Source organism: Peromyscus californicus, unplaced genomic scaffold, assembly GCF_007827085.1.
Source record: "Peromyscus californicus insignis strain IS unplaced genomic scaffold, ASM782708v3 Scaffold_4__1_contigs__length_199733344, whole genome shotgun sequence".
NCBI classification, from domain to species: Eukaryota; Metazoa; Chordata; class Mammalia; order Rodentia; family Cricetidae; genus Peromyscus; species Peromyscus californicus.
The window spans coordinates 170,750,101-170,765,556 of record NW_026294562.1 but is presented as its reverse complement, the minus strand read 5'-3'; the positions used below and the strand labels follow the sequence as shown (position 1 = coordinate 170,765,556).

The 15,456-nt window shown below is 41.7% G+C and overlaps 1 pseudogene; it reads left to right on the top strand.

The window, feature by feature from the left end:
- The first annotated feature begins 439 nt into the window (after window positions 1-439).
- The window catches only part of LOC128124072 (carcinoembryonic antigen-related cell adhesion molecule 1-like), a 33,055-nt pseudogene continuing 18,038 nt past the window's right edge, over window positions 440-15,456 (top strand).

Here is a 15,456-nt window from a genome sequence, read left to right as displayed (position 1 = left end):
AGGGGTGAGCTGTGTAGACACTATGAAGCCAGTTTCATACAGTGGAAAGATTCAGGGGTACTGATGAATGGGGGTGATGCTGCTGACCTCACCCCAACAGGACACATACACCAAGGCTGAGAGTTAAACACTCATATTTCAAATTTCTACCAAAAGCAAAGGTCCTAATATTAATTGATTTTTTTTTCTCTCTTCCCTCTTAGTCTCTCTTTTAACCTACTGGAACTCTCCCACCGCTGTCCAAGGCATCACTCTTGAAGTAGTTCCACCCAATGTTGCTGTAGGGAATGACGTTTTTTTACGTATCCACAACATGCCAAATAATGTCTCTTCGTTTTCCTGGTACAAATCAGTCAATGGTGAGAAGATCTTCCTAACCCTCTTTTATAAGTACCTATATATGTCAAAGATTAGGCCTGGATACGAAGATACATTGACAATGTACCTCAATAAATCCCTGCGTATCAAAAATGTCAGTAAGGATGACACAGGAGACTACGGAGCAGCGCTTATATATGACAACAATGATACTACTTTTCTACCCATCAAGTTTCATGTGTACTGTAAGTCATTCTCTGCAACTTTTGGGTCATGGGTGGAACTAATCCTACTTCATCTATAGAGCTGTCATTCCTGGATGACTCTGTGTTATGGTCATGACATTGTGATACAAACATTTAGGAAAGGACACAAAATGAAGAAAAAGGCAATAAATCAGGATGCCTCACTTGAATCCACCCTCAGAGAAGAGGCGGTGAGGTAACTGAGCTCAGGCATGTTAGACTCTCCCAGGGTCTTAGATGCTCATCATGAACATGGCCTTGAGGAAGACCCTTCAGGATTCAGGCAGGGCCTGGCAGAGGAAACCATGAGAGTCTCACAGAGAGATGACCCCCCAATAGCTTTGCTGAAGAACTCCTACCAGACTAGAACAGGAATCCACAAAATCTTGTAGACTGGGTTGGAATTTGATCTCCTATTGGAGCTGACAGGGGATGATGATGGATTGTAGACTGGGAGCCTGCTGACAGTCAGCCTCTGAGAGCCATGTCTGAGGTAGGTCACCTGGGCATCTCCTCCTGAGACACAGTGTGCTCAGCATAGGTGAAGAGGTAGGAAAGGCAATCAGCCAGCTCTTCTGATGGTCTTCTGAGACCTCCCAGGAAGGTCAAGAGCCCTAAAGAGATAGAAGAAAAAGTGTACAAATGGCAGCTCCTTTCCTCTGGGGGTCCCGCCTAAGGATTATTTCCTGCAGGCAAACACTAATAGACACTGCTTGGTGGAAGGTCAGGTTGTTGTTGACATCTAAGGTTAACTTGCAGGCATGGCAATGATCATTTACCATGTGTCCTATTATTGGGAAACTGAGACAGGAAACACAGCCACTGAGTCAGGGTCACACAGGTTGTGGATAGCACAAGCTATCTGTTCACAGCCACGTTTCCAGCCTCCCCACCATGGAAATGGCACTAGGTACCTTCATTCTTCTAGACCATTTCTTGGAATCAGGACTCCCTGATTCAGGTCAACCAACATCAAACACCTGACAAGAATAGCCCACCTGTGTCCAAGCCGGACGTAAATGTCAGCCAGATCCTGAGCTATGTGAGATCTCAGACAGGCTGTCAGGTTTCTCAGGGAATCTCAATGGGAAGACTAATTATAATCTATCTGTAGGACAGCTCTGAACAGCAAAGGCTTGGAGGGCTCTGGTTTATACTCAGCATGGGAGGTCAGTGTAGCTGGAGGAACTCAAACCTTGTGTCCCATGGCATGCAATGGGTCAGTGAGGACCAGAAGATAAAATGAGGTCTCTGATTCCAAGTCTTGAGTCTGACCATCACCAAACACTGCAGTACAGTTCACTCATGAGAAAGTCTTTTCTGCTCCCACACACAGCACAGGAGGCCCAATTATCTGAGTACTCAGCCACTCCATCTGCCTGTAATTTGCTTCCTGCCTGATTCTTTAAGGATCTGGGTTGGCTGGAAGTTAAAAGACTGTCTCTGGTCATAAAAGGCCTTTGCAAGAATCAGAAGCACCACACACAACAATCATCTCTCTGTGGTCAGTACAGCACTGCTACCGAAGTCCAGCATCACAACCAACAATCCCAATCCCATGGATGGTGAGGACTCAGTAGCATTAATGTGTGAGCCTAAGCCTCAGAATACAGCCTACCTGTGGAGGATAAATGATCAAAGCCTCTCAGAAGAGGACAGGCTGAAGCTGTCTGAGGACAACAGGACTCTCACTTTACTCAGTGTTATGAGGACTGACACAGGACCCTATGAATGTGAACCTGGAACCCAGTGACGGACTCCACAAGTCCCTCTGAACATTACTTTAATATTTTCTGTTTCATCCTGGTCCCAACTGCCTAAATACAGAAGGCTAGATCTACCATACTCAGTCCCAGTCCCTTGGGTTCATGACACAGACCTACCATACAGATACCTAGGCTGCCAGGGCATCCTGGCCCAGCCCAAGCACATGTGGACAGGCCCAGCATTGAGCTTAAATGGGCTGCAGGGACTTCTGCCTAGAGAGGCTCAGGGTAATGGAGACAGGGTTCATGTCAGGTTCAGGCTCAGTGTACACAAGAGTGTGCATTGGGGATGTTTGTGTGTTGTGCTTGAGATAGATCAGGGCTTGTGCATGCTGAATGAGTACTCTTCTGCTAATCTGCACCCCAGCTCTGGGAAGGACCTGCTCAACTAAGGTTAAAGCACAGCTCAAAGAGATACTATGTCCTTCTGCAGATCAGGATTTCCCCTTCCCTCTGCTGACATCACGTGTGATTTTATTCTGTTTGCTCCAGATGGTCCAGATGTCCTGATCATATCCCCCTTAAGTATTCATTTCCATTCAAGGACAAACCTCACATTTTCTGCCACACAGATGCTAACCCACATGCACAGTACTCTTGGTTTGTCAATGGAGAGCTCCAGTCATTCTCCCAAGAGCTCTATATTCCCAACATCAATACTAATAAGAGTGGATATTATACCTCCCTCATCTATAACTGTCACTGTCCTCTGTAAGTCCACAGTCAAGAACATTACAGTTCTTAGTAAGTGGATCTCTGAAATATCAGCACCAAGTTTGGAGTAGAGTTTTTCAGTTTTCTGGGAAGGTGCAGAAGCATTTAATTTCCAGCCCATGTCTATGGAAACAAGCAAAACTCAGTCTTCCCCCAAGTCTCCTGCTCCATCCCTATGTCTAATGGCCTCCTGGTTCTCTGGTTTCTGGCTGATAGGGATGGAGCTTGCAATGTGAGGAGGAGGTTCTCCCAGTCTTGGAAAGCCTTTGGTAGTGGAGGGACTTTCCAGGATTAGGAGAGCTTCAAGGTCATGATTTCTTTCTGTGCCTAACACAAGCTTTCCTGTCCCTTCCTATTTTATTTTATGACCTCTATGACCTATAAGGAACACCCAGGGCTTTCAACTGTGCTCCCATTCTTATTCTCCAAATTGGAGGAGAATAATACCCACACATGGGGACTAGACCTCTGCTCCCAGGTCTGTTCTTGTCTCAAGGGTGGGGTGTCTGGCTCAGCTCTGACTCCATGGGATGGGAAGAGTGGGTTGAGAAGGTGCCTGGGAGACCTGTTCTGAGTCAGGGTGAACCATGTCACTGACAGTTGATGATGTTCTTTTGCTTACTCTTCTCAAGGTTCAAAAAACAAATGTTGGCGGAGTGTGGTGGCACACAACTTTGATGCCAGCACTGAGTAGGGCGAGGCAGGTGGACAGTGTGAGTTTGAGGCCAGCCTGGTCTACACAGCAAGTTCCAAGCAAGCTAGAACTGTGCAGTGAGACCCTGTCTCAAAAATATCAGTACTGAGCATTAGAGTGGCAGGCTGTGGTCAGCACTGTGATTATTCACTTCTACTCTGTAGTATTTAATCCATATACATGGGTCAGGAAATACATTTTTCTACAAACAGAAATTCTTCAGTAAGGGATTTCTCCCAGTCCTGATGTCTAACTTTTAACACCTTTAAGATTAGCTGGGCCATCTTAACCCCAAAACAAATTATTTAATAAAAAAGAAACAGAAGGCCATTTCATAAAAGAGGGACCTGACCGTTCACACTCGCAGAAAGTGTGAGCAAGAATACCCACAAATATCATTGGGAAATACATTCCCTCCACCATGAGATTTCTTGACATGTGGGTTGAAGAGGCTCCTAGTGTGGAATCTACACAAATACCCTGAGTAAGGGTCACTGTGAGTGATCTTGATGAAGTAAGATTCAGCTCTCTTCTTGTAGATCATATCTTAAACCCAAACATGTGATCTTGCAGAGGGCCATTTCATTCAAAGGACCCTGGGAGCTGTCTGAGATCTCTGAAGGTGACAGACTCTCAGCTGGCTGCATCCCTTGTTTATCCACAGCACCAGTGACTACACCCTCCATCCAACTCAAGCAAACCATAGATAAAGACATGGTCTCTGTGTTTCTGAAGTGCCTGTCAATCGACATTAATATCTACATTGGTTGGTTCTTCAATGGCAAGAGGGTGAGGATCATGAATAGGATGAATCTGACTCAGAACAACAGCACCCTCAAAATAGTCCCTGCCAGGAGGCAGGATTCTGGGGACTATCAGTGTGAAGTATCCAATAAAGTCAGTTCCAAGAGGAGTGACCCCATCCAGCTGGACATAATAGGTGAGTGACCTCTCCTCCCTTGTTATTCCATAACTTTTGGGGTGGGGGCAGTTTCTTTATCAACACAGTACAGAATGGGTCAAAGTCACAAGGAGAAAAATATTGTTCAGGAAACAAATACGGCCAGCTTGGTGATGGATGCATGTTATCTCATGATACAACACCAAGCAAGGTGAGCACAGTGCTGCATGTTTTTAACTCCAGCACACCAGAGGCAGAGACAGTTGGATCTCTATGAGTTCCCAACTACCCTGGTCTGTGTAGCCAGTTTCAGGTTAGCCAGAGCTACATAGTGAGACTCTGTCTCAAAAGGGAGAGAGCATGAAGCAGGAGGCATAGAAGTCCAAGGTCACTCAACTGAATGTACCAGGCTCTGCTGACTCCCCATGGGAGACCTTGCCTTGGAAGCAGTGGGAATGGGGGGTGGATTGGAGGGGATCGCTTGTGGGCAGAAGGGTGCAGGACAGGGGAATATGTGGTTGGTATGTTAAATGAATAGAAAATCTCTCTATAAAAACAGAAATACAAGGCCAGCCTAGATTACACTGTGAGATCCTGTCAGTAATAACAACAATAAATGTCAATATAGCAAATACAAATGCAAAGTGATTAAGAGTTTAGGGTCTGAGTCAGACACACAGTCAACCCTCAGAATGTCGTAAAATATTCATGTTTCTCTACACACACACCCCACACACATTCAAAACTTCTTTAGATTATTTCCAATACCTAATATGAATACTGCATAGACACTAGTCTTATTATGTTGAGTACAGGACCATGATAGGAGGAAACAATACATTTTTCAGTAAGCATACTTTTCCAAGTAGTTTGTTTCCAAGGTTTCGAACCATAAATATAAAATCCATAGATAGAAAGGACCTGTATGGAGTTTCTTACTACGTTTGCATATTTGTTCATTTTGGGTGCATGTCCCACACCAATGTGTGGAGTTTAGGGGACAGTTTGTGGCAGCCAGTTCTCCAGGGACTGGGGATTGAACTCAGGTGGGTGAACCAGCCCTTTATCTGCTAAGCCATTTCACTGGCCCACATTAGTTTGTGTATTTATTTCTATTTGGCAGTTGGGGTAGGCACTGGGAGCGAGTACAGTAGGGACTCTTCTCAACTGAGCCATCTTAGTGGCCCATATACTGAGTTTCTTATCCTCATGCTAACATTGACAGCATGACCTCCTTGCATAAGACTCTTTTTTTCTGATAACTTTTTTTTGTGATGTGTAATAGTGTGTGTGTGTGTGTGTGTGTGTGTGTGTGTGTGTGTGTGTGTGTGTGTGTTTGTGTGTGTGTGTGTGTTTGTGTGTGTGTGTGTGTGTGTGTGTGTGTGTGTGTGTGTGTGTGTGTGTGTGGTTTATGTCACTGGGAAGATAGCTCAATAGTTAAGAGCCCTGGCAGCTCTTCCAAAGGACAGGAATTCAATTCCCACCACCCACATGGCAACTTATTACTGTCTGTAACTGAAGTTCCATGGAATTCAACACCCTCTTCTGTCCTCCTCAGGTACCAAACATGCATGTGGCATAGAGACATATAAGCAGCCAAAAGGCCCATATGATGCATCTGTCATCATAACAAAGACAACATTTGAAATCCAGTTTCAAGGTGCTTTCCTTCTGACTCCTAAAAGTCTGATGACTTTCATCTCTGAACCATTTTAGGTCTTTGATCCATGTAGAGTTGATTTGTGTATGTTGTTAGGTGAAGGCTTAATTCATTCTTTTACCTGGATATTACATCTTCCCAACATCCCTTGTTTAACTGATTATTCATCCAACATTGAACAATCTCAGCAGCCTGATCAGAATTCATCTGGTCACAGAGGGTCAGATGGACAGCAAGAATGCTTTCCAAGTTCTGTAACTCAAAGGGCAACTCTGTTTCACACCAATTAATTCAAAAGAGCCAGCAGAAATGCATGTTTTTAACAAACATAAAAAGTGACAGATGAAATGCTGCTTATGCCAACTGCTCAGATAAGACACACACTATAATATATATGCAAAACTGTGCCCAATATATACACATATTGATCATTTCAACTAATCTTTAATTAATCATGGCCAGTGTGCATGAGCAGTTCTGGGCTTTTCAATTCTATATTCCTGGTCTGTATGTCTGCCTTTATGTCAGCAGTAGACTTTTGATTGTTGAGCGTTGTACTAAAATTGTGAAACCATGTAGGATGTCCTGCAATTTTATTCTTGTTTTTTTCAAGATACTTTTAAGGCCAGGTACGGTAGTGTTTGCCTCTAACGCCAGCTCTTGGGAGAAGAGACAGGTGGGTCTCTGGGAGTTTGAGGGAAGCCTGATCTATATTGTTAGTTCCAGAAGAGCTAGAATGGACTATTCTATTTCTGTGCAAAATGCCACTGGGGTTTTGATCTCATGCGCATAGAACTGATCGAGTACATTCAGTGATATTGTCATCTATTTAAAAAAAAGTCTTTTAGGCAAGCTGGCTTATGCCTGAAAGAAGCTGAGGCGGGAATACCAAAGTTCTAAGAGTGCCTACCACAACCCGTTCAAGGCCAGCCTGATAAATTTAGTGATATCCTGTTTCTAAATAAAAATTAGAAGGCAGAGCTTAGAGTATAGCTCAGTGGTAGTGCATTGCTTACCATGCACAAAGCCCTGGCTTCAATCCCAGTACTGCAGAACAACAGTAATAATGAGATTAAGTCTTCCAGGCCATCAACTCCAATGGCTGTCATTTCTTGTCTTCTTTCATCATCTCTTATTTGGTAGTTTTCTGAGTGCAAGTCTTTTATCTCCTTGGTGGAGTTAATTCTTAGTATTTTATTCTTTTTGGTGCTTTCACAAATAAATACTTTCTTCATTTCCTTTCCAATTGTTCACTGTTAAGGCTGGGACTATTGCTCAGGGGCTGAACACTTGCCGGGCATGCACGAGGCCCTAGGTTCAAGCTCCACTACTGTCAGGAAAAACGAAAATCAAATTGTTCATAGTCACTAGTAGTATACAGAAATACAGCACACTTGGGAATGTTCATTTCATTAGCCAACGAATTTACTAATTTTGCTCATGTAGTTCTGAGAACTTTCTGTAGAATGTCAGGATTTTCTATGAACAAGTTCCTCTCATCTACAGATATCTTTAGCACCTCATAATTGGGCACCTTCATTTCATTGTCTAGCCTAATGGCTCTGTGTAGCACTCCTAAAGGTCTCTTGAACAGAAGTGGTCACAGCAGCAATCCTGTGTTCTTCCTGATCTTAGAGAGAAAGCTGTCAGTCTCCCCACTGCATATGATGTTGGCTGTGGGTTTCCATGTGTGGCCTTTGTTACACTAAGCTGGACTTCCATCATGTTTCAGTGTTTTTATTATCAAAGTCTGTGAAATTTTGTCAATTTTTTGTTGATTCAATCTTTTTGGTTATACAGCTATTTAATTTTGTTTCTTTCAGGATTCCATTTCTAAGAATCCAGGTTTGTAGGAATTTGTCCATTGCATCTAGGCCACTCAACAGTTGGCATATAACTACTGAGTGCTCTTGAAATTCTTCATATTCTTGAGAATGGATGGTGAGGTCTCAAATTGTATGAATATCCATCTCCTTTTTTCAAAGTTAATCTGGGAAAAGGTTGCTAATGTTGTTAATCATTTTTGAAGAACCAACTTTTGGTGCATCAGCTTTCTTTGCAGTTGCTCTAGTCTCTGTTTTGTTCATCTTCATCCTCATCTGCAGTTTTCTCCTTTCTCTAGCATGGGGGAACTTTCTGGGGACAAGGGTCTCATTATATAACCCAGACTTGCCTCAAATTCACAATCCTCCTGCCTCAGCCTCTGATGCTAGGGTGCTAGGTTATATCACATCCTTCACCTGCCTCATAGTAGTTTTTAAAGACTTAATATAATAATCAAGTAACCTTTTTGGCAAAATACCACACACAGAGAAAGAAAAAATGTTGCTGCAATTATTCCTACAGCTAGTGTTAGCCTTGAAGCCAGGTAGCCTGGTCTATCTCTGATTAACCATACAGATTTAAGTAATTTTTGAAAACCACTTTAAGCTTCAGTTTTTCATCCTCTGAATGGAAATAATTCTTATGAGACAGACTCATCATATAGATGAAACCAGATACAAATACAGGGCCATCCACATCATAAATACCATACCACCTTGGTCAACATTAGCATTAATAATCACTCTTGAGCAGACTGGTGAGGTTTGAGCCCCAAATGTTTACAACAAGAAGTAAAAATGTGAGCACAACATTGATACATAAGGGGTGTTGGGAGACACAGTTATCCAAAGGGTGAAGAAGCCACTGCAACATGGCTACCAAATAAAAATGGGGGAGAAAAAAGGAGGGGGGGCAGGGTCTGATGCAAAATTTCTAATCCTGGTAATTTACTAGTTTTCATCCTCAAGGATGTGACCATGATGGGCTGAGACAAGAGAGGTATTAGTGGAGGGATATACTTGTGAAGGTGGGCCTGAGATAGCTCTCAGGGCACATGCAGATATGATCTCTGTGGAGGCAGAGAACGAGGCATGTCTTAGATTGCAGAACAGTTCCAACAGATTTTCTAGAAGTTTGGGACTGAGTTCTCCACAGTAACCAAGCAGAGAGAAATGGGGTCTTACAGGGTCTTTCTTGCTTTCCTACCCCACTGCAGAAACCATGGTCTCTGCAGAGGAGCTGGTCTATTGAGACTCAATAGCCTGGGCCTTCTGTCACTTAGATCACAGCTGCAAGAGATCTCTTATTCATGGCTACCACAACTGAGACCCTGAGAAAAGATGTAGCTATGGGAACACTGGATATTGAACACACAAAATCACAATCGCCCTGTCTCACATTCCCACAGCTTCACGTGATTGCCTGGATGAAACTGATGGAATTCGAGGATTGGAAGAAAGAGCGAGAACTAACCTAGAAACACGGTGTTTTATTGAGTATTTTTGCATCAATGTTCACGATGGAGATTTGGCTAGGATTCTCTTTCTTTGTTGCATCTTCATGTGGTTTGTTTATCAGGGTAACTGTAGCCTCATAAAAAGAGTTTGGCAATGTTCTTTCTGTTTCTACTGTGTGGAACAATTTGAAGAGTATTGGTATTAGCACTTCTTTGAAAAACTGGTAGAATTCTGTGCTGAAACCATCTGGGCCTGGGCTCTTTGGTTGGGAGATTTTAATGACTGTTTCTATTTCCTTAAGGGTATAGGTCTATTTAAATTGTTTATATGGTCTTGATTTAATTTTAGTATATGGTACCTATACAGAAAATTGTTCATTTCTTTTAGATTTTCCAATTTTGTGGAGTACAGGTTTTTGAAGTATGACCTAATGATTCTCTGGATTTCCTCATTGTTTGTTGTTATGTATCCCTTTTCATTTCTGATTTTGTTTATTAGGATGCTCTCTCTTTACCTTTTGGTTTGTTTGGACAAGGGCTTGTCTATCTTGTTGATTTTCTCAAAGAACCAACTCTTTGTTTTATTGATTCTTGGTATTGGTCTCTTTGTTTCTATTTTATTGATTTCAGCCCTCAATGTGATTATTTGCTGGCATCTATTCCTCCTGTGTGAGTTTGCTACTTTTTGTTCCAGAGCTTCCAGGTGTGGTGTTAAATCCCTAGTGTGAGATTTCTCCAACTTCTATATGTGCGCATTCAGTGCTATGAATTTTCCTCTTAGCACTGCTTTCATAGTGTCCCATAAGTTTAGGTATGTTGTACATTCATTTTCATTGAATTCTAGGAAGTCTTTAATTCTTTCTTTATTTCCTCCTTGACCCATTGGTGATTCGGTTGAGCATTATTCAGTTTCCATGAGACTGGAGTCTTTCTGTAATTTTGTTGCTGTTGAAATCTACCTATAAGCCACTGTGGTCCTATAAAATAGAAAAAGTTATTCTCAAATATTATGAAGGAACCACCTTAATAGTATTCTTCCCAGAGGCCCAGAAGAGAAGCTATGAACAGCGACAATTATTTTAGAAAATGAATCTGAAGGAAACCAAGCTCTTTCTTTGTCTGTCAACTTTATTCCTCTGGGATAAAATCCTGTCTACAGAGCTACAGTTCTGTTCTCTTGCCTAGCTTCTTTCTTACCTGATTTCTCTCTATATTTATCTACTGTCCCCTCTAAGTTCTATCTTAATTCTCTCATCTTAATTTGACCTCGTCAGAGCCTTCTCATCTTGTCCTTATCCATCTATTACTTCCTTATCTGGCTTTTCCTCATCTTTTATCTTTTCCTTAAGTTATCTCCTCAAAATCTTCCTCTAAGTCTCCTTATATCTCTCAGTTTCCCCAAGTCCCTGAGGTATTCAGTCACAAACCCAAGCTATAGCAATCCTCTGGCAGAGCAAGGTCATCAGGCTTGAATTCCTACAGGGTCATAAAGGTTGGTTAAAATTTTTCTCAAACAGTGCCTGTCAGGCTTTGTTTTCCAACCCAAAATGGACTGGTACAAGAGGAGGTCAACTGAGAGCTAATGATTGGTTAGTCTATCAAGAAAATGGGATTTATGTGCTCAGTCTACATTGCTAGAAGTGGTTAAGAAAGAAGTTGGGTGTCTATAATGTTTGTAAGGTTGTATAAGAAAGGAGGGAGTTGCATTGGCAGAGGAGACCAATTCCTAAATACAACACCAGTAGCACAGACACTGAGAGCAACAATTAATTAATGGGACCTCCTGAAACTGAGAAGCTTTTGTAGGCCAAAAGACATGGTCAATAAGACAAAAAGATAGCATACAGAATGGGAAAAGACCTTCATCAACCCCACATCGGACAGAGGACTGATCACCAAAGTATATAAGGAACTCAAGAAACTAGACATCAAAATACTGAACAATCCAGTTAAGAAATGGGCTTATTAAGAAATGGGCTAGCTGGCGGTGGTGGCGCACGCCTTTAATTCCAGCACCTGGGAGGCAGATCTCTGTGAGTTCGAGGCCAGCCTGGACTATACAGAGTGAGTTCCAGGAAAGGCGCAAAGCTACACTGAGAAACCCTGTCTTGAAAAACCTAAAAAAAAAAAAAATGAGCTAAAGAGCTAAACAGAGAATAAATACTCAAAAAAAAAAAAAAGAAGAATCTCAAATGACTGAAAGACATTTAAGGAAATGCTCAACATCCTTAGTCATCAGAGAAATGCAAATCAAAACGACTCTGAGATACCACCTTACACCTGTCAGAATGACTATGATCAAAAGCACTAATGACAGTCTATGTTGGAGAGGATGCGGAGCAAAGGGAACACTCCTCCACTGCTGGTGGGAATGCAAACTTGTCAAACCAGTGTGGAAATCAATATGGTGGTGTCTCAGAAAATTGGCTATTTATCTACCGCAAGACCCCCTATTCCACTCTTGGGCATATACCCAAGCAATGCTCAATCATAACAAAAAGATGCATGTTCAAGTATGTTCATAGCAGCACTACTCATAATAGCCAGAACCTGGAAACAACCTAGATGCCCTTCAACTGAAGAATGGATTAAGAATACTTGGTAAATATACACAATGGAGTACTACTCAGCAGAGAAAAACAATGACAGCATGAATTTGCAGCCAAATGGATGGAACTAGAAAATATCATCCTGAGTGAGGTAACCAAGACCCAGAAGGACAAACATGGTGTGTACTCACTTATATGTGGCTACTAGATATAAAGCAAAGAACAATCAGACTGCAACCCACAGATCCAGGGAGGCTACATAGCAGGGGGGACCCTAGGATGACTGTGGCTTATAATAAGTTTTGGTTTTACACATTCACTGGGCAAGCATCAGTGAAACATTTCACTATTAGGATAAGAATTTGTACTGTATCAAGCTGATGATAGAAAAAATAGTAATAAAAATAATTATAAAAGAAAGGAGGGTCTCAGCTTAAATTGCACAAGAAGTATCCCCTGACCTGGAGACAGGTATTGTTTCCATAAGGGTGTTACCTTAGTTCAGGAGATTGTTTGACTTTTGATGCTTGATAGGTATTTTAGATAAATACACTGTTAGGAGTTCTTGGATGCACACAGAGTATACAAGAAAGTCATTGTAGGAACCAGCTAATATATATATATATATATATATAAAAAGCTAAAATCTCACCAAGACTTCTTAAACCATGGCTTGACTTTCAGAAATGTCCTTGACCTTTCCAAGTTTCAGGTCTTGGGATAGTAGCTGAATTCCATTACGTTTTCCTATGGCTTGCAGCAGTTCCAGTTATTTCAATTATTAAAAAGAGAAGAAAGTTTAATTCTCTCTAGGGTAGAGAAAAACATAAAAAAATTAAACTTGGAGGTGACTTGAAAAATGAAAAGTAATGGTTAATTAATATTTATAATCAATAATCTATGTAGATGGCAAGCTAAGAACTAGTTTATCCATCTAATAGGTGTAGTTGTATATAATCAGAATATCTATGTTCCAAGAAGGGAGCAGAGGAGTAACATTAAAAAATGGATTATTAGCTAGTATAGCATAATATGGTCGAATATGTCTAAATACTATAACTGTGACTAATCAAAAAGAAATGAGTAGTTTAGAAAATACCTCTATCAATCTCTGATTAGTAGTATTAATTTGGTTAAACTGTATTTAAAAGAGGCATTGTTAGATAAAGAGTTACTTGAGTTAGTCATGAGCACCTGTGGGACCAAGGCTACAGTTAAAACTGACCTAATAATTAAAATTTGTAATCAAGGCAATATTAACCCATTTAGCTATGGGAGGACTGTAATAATCTGTGTCAGGGTATACATAGCAGACTTATATACAGAACAGTGTCAGAAGTACTTGAGGAGAAAATCTGATAGGATATATATTTCAGGATCATGGGCAGAATTTATAGTATTAATAAAGGAGCGTTTTTTAAGGGCAGTCCAGCCCCTGGGCTGGGGATTTCAGCACTGAAAGAGGGGTAAGTCACAACGGGGCTATAGAAATCATTCATGGTTTCTTCCTGCTGATATGGGTCTGAAGCTGAGGGTCTTGAAGGCTGGAATGCAGTGGAAACCCAGGAAGAGCAGGCTGTTTCAGGCTCTGCAGGGTAAGACATGGGTAGCAGGATTTTCTGTCTCCTGTGCTAGAGGGCATGATGCAGGGCTGAGCTGGACAGCACATCCATGTGGGATGGAGGATGGAGGATGTGGTGCAGACCTGCAGCTAGACAGCTTGTCTGTGGTCCAGGGGATGACAACATGTAACTCTTTAAATCATCAGAATTTCTGCTGGAAACAAATATGTGTATTAGAACATGCATTTGAGGAGTTTTAAGGAGGAAACTTTTTCTCTTAAGTGTACCTATGGAATAATAAATGCACGGCCTTAGCAGATGAGAGAAGGGGATGTCAGGCCAGGGAGAGAGGGAAAGATCCACCCTCCTAGAGAAGAAAAAGAAAATTTGTAAGTGGAAGACATGCACTGTAGTCAGGTTGCATTCCTCCTGGTCCTTCTTGCCTTGTGAGCATTGGTGAATTTAGATTTCCTGAAGCTTTTAAGAACCTTCTTAAAAGAGAAAATCTTTAGACATACTAGCAATATAACAGTGGTGAATTTTGTCAGTGCAAAATTATGAATCTTTGGAGTCTCAGCAAAACAGCCGGCTAGTCAGAAAATGAAATATGAACTGTTTCATTTATAATATATCTCAAGTCCTGATTATCTTTGGTCAAAATTAATAAAAATTCATTTAGGACAGGATTATTTCTAATCATATTTCTATAAGTTTTGATATCATTGATGAACAGAGTTCATCAAAAAGATCTGGAATTGTATCAATTTGTTTATAAAGTCACAGCTCAATATTAAATATCTAGAGGTAAATAGCAGCCTGTATTCAGACTGGCAGCTTTAGTGCACCTGTGTCCTGTAATGGCCTAGTATATGGTGTGACCAGGCAACCCAGGATTCATAAATATGGGTCAGTATCCTGTGAAAACATGTAAGCATATCCTCCTTTGACATTATGAAAACATCAGGACCTTTACAAATACAAGTGAGAAGGTTCTGGCTGCTTAGGTGTAACTTTGTGGCTTGGCCTGTGGATAATAAGGCATGCCTGTAGTGGGAGATATGAAACATTAAGCACCAATTGTTAAGATCTCTTGAAGTATATGTAAGATGTTCGTCCAATAAAGAGCTCTAGGCCTTCCTAAAATAGAAAAGCAGTGGAATAAATGGTGTATTATTTCTTTATTTCATACCCATAAATCATAAGGATGTAGGCCTCATGGGTGAGCTTCCGTAGAGAGAGAATTTATAATTGTTAGACATACATGAGAAAGTGCAGTATAGACCTATCTGCCACTCTATAGACTCATAAGTTTTTTTTCATTAAAAAATTTTCTACTCAGCCGAGCGGTGGTGGCACACGCCTTTAATCCCAGCACTTGGGAGGCAGAGGCAGGCGGATCTCTGTGAGTTCGAGGCCAGCCTGGGCTACAAAGTGAGTTCCAGGAAAGGCGCAAAGCTACACAGAGAAACCCTGTCTCGAAAAACCTAAAAAAAAAAAAAAATTTCTACTCACCCTACATACCACCAACAGATCCCACAGCCTCCCTCCTCTTACCCCTGCCCTCCCTCCCAAGCCACCACCCATCCCCACATGCTCAAATCAAGTTCTCACATAGGGAGTCAGCAGAGCCCGGCACGCTGAGGTCCAAGCCCTCCCTGCCTTACCAAGCCTGCGCAAGGTGCCACACTGCAGGCACTGGGCTCCAAAAAGCCTGCCAGGGATGGATCTCGATCCCCCGTCCCAGTGTCCCTCAAGCAGTTCCAGCTA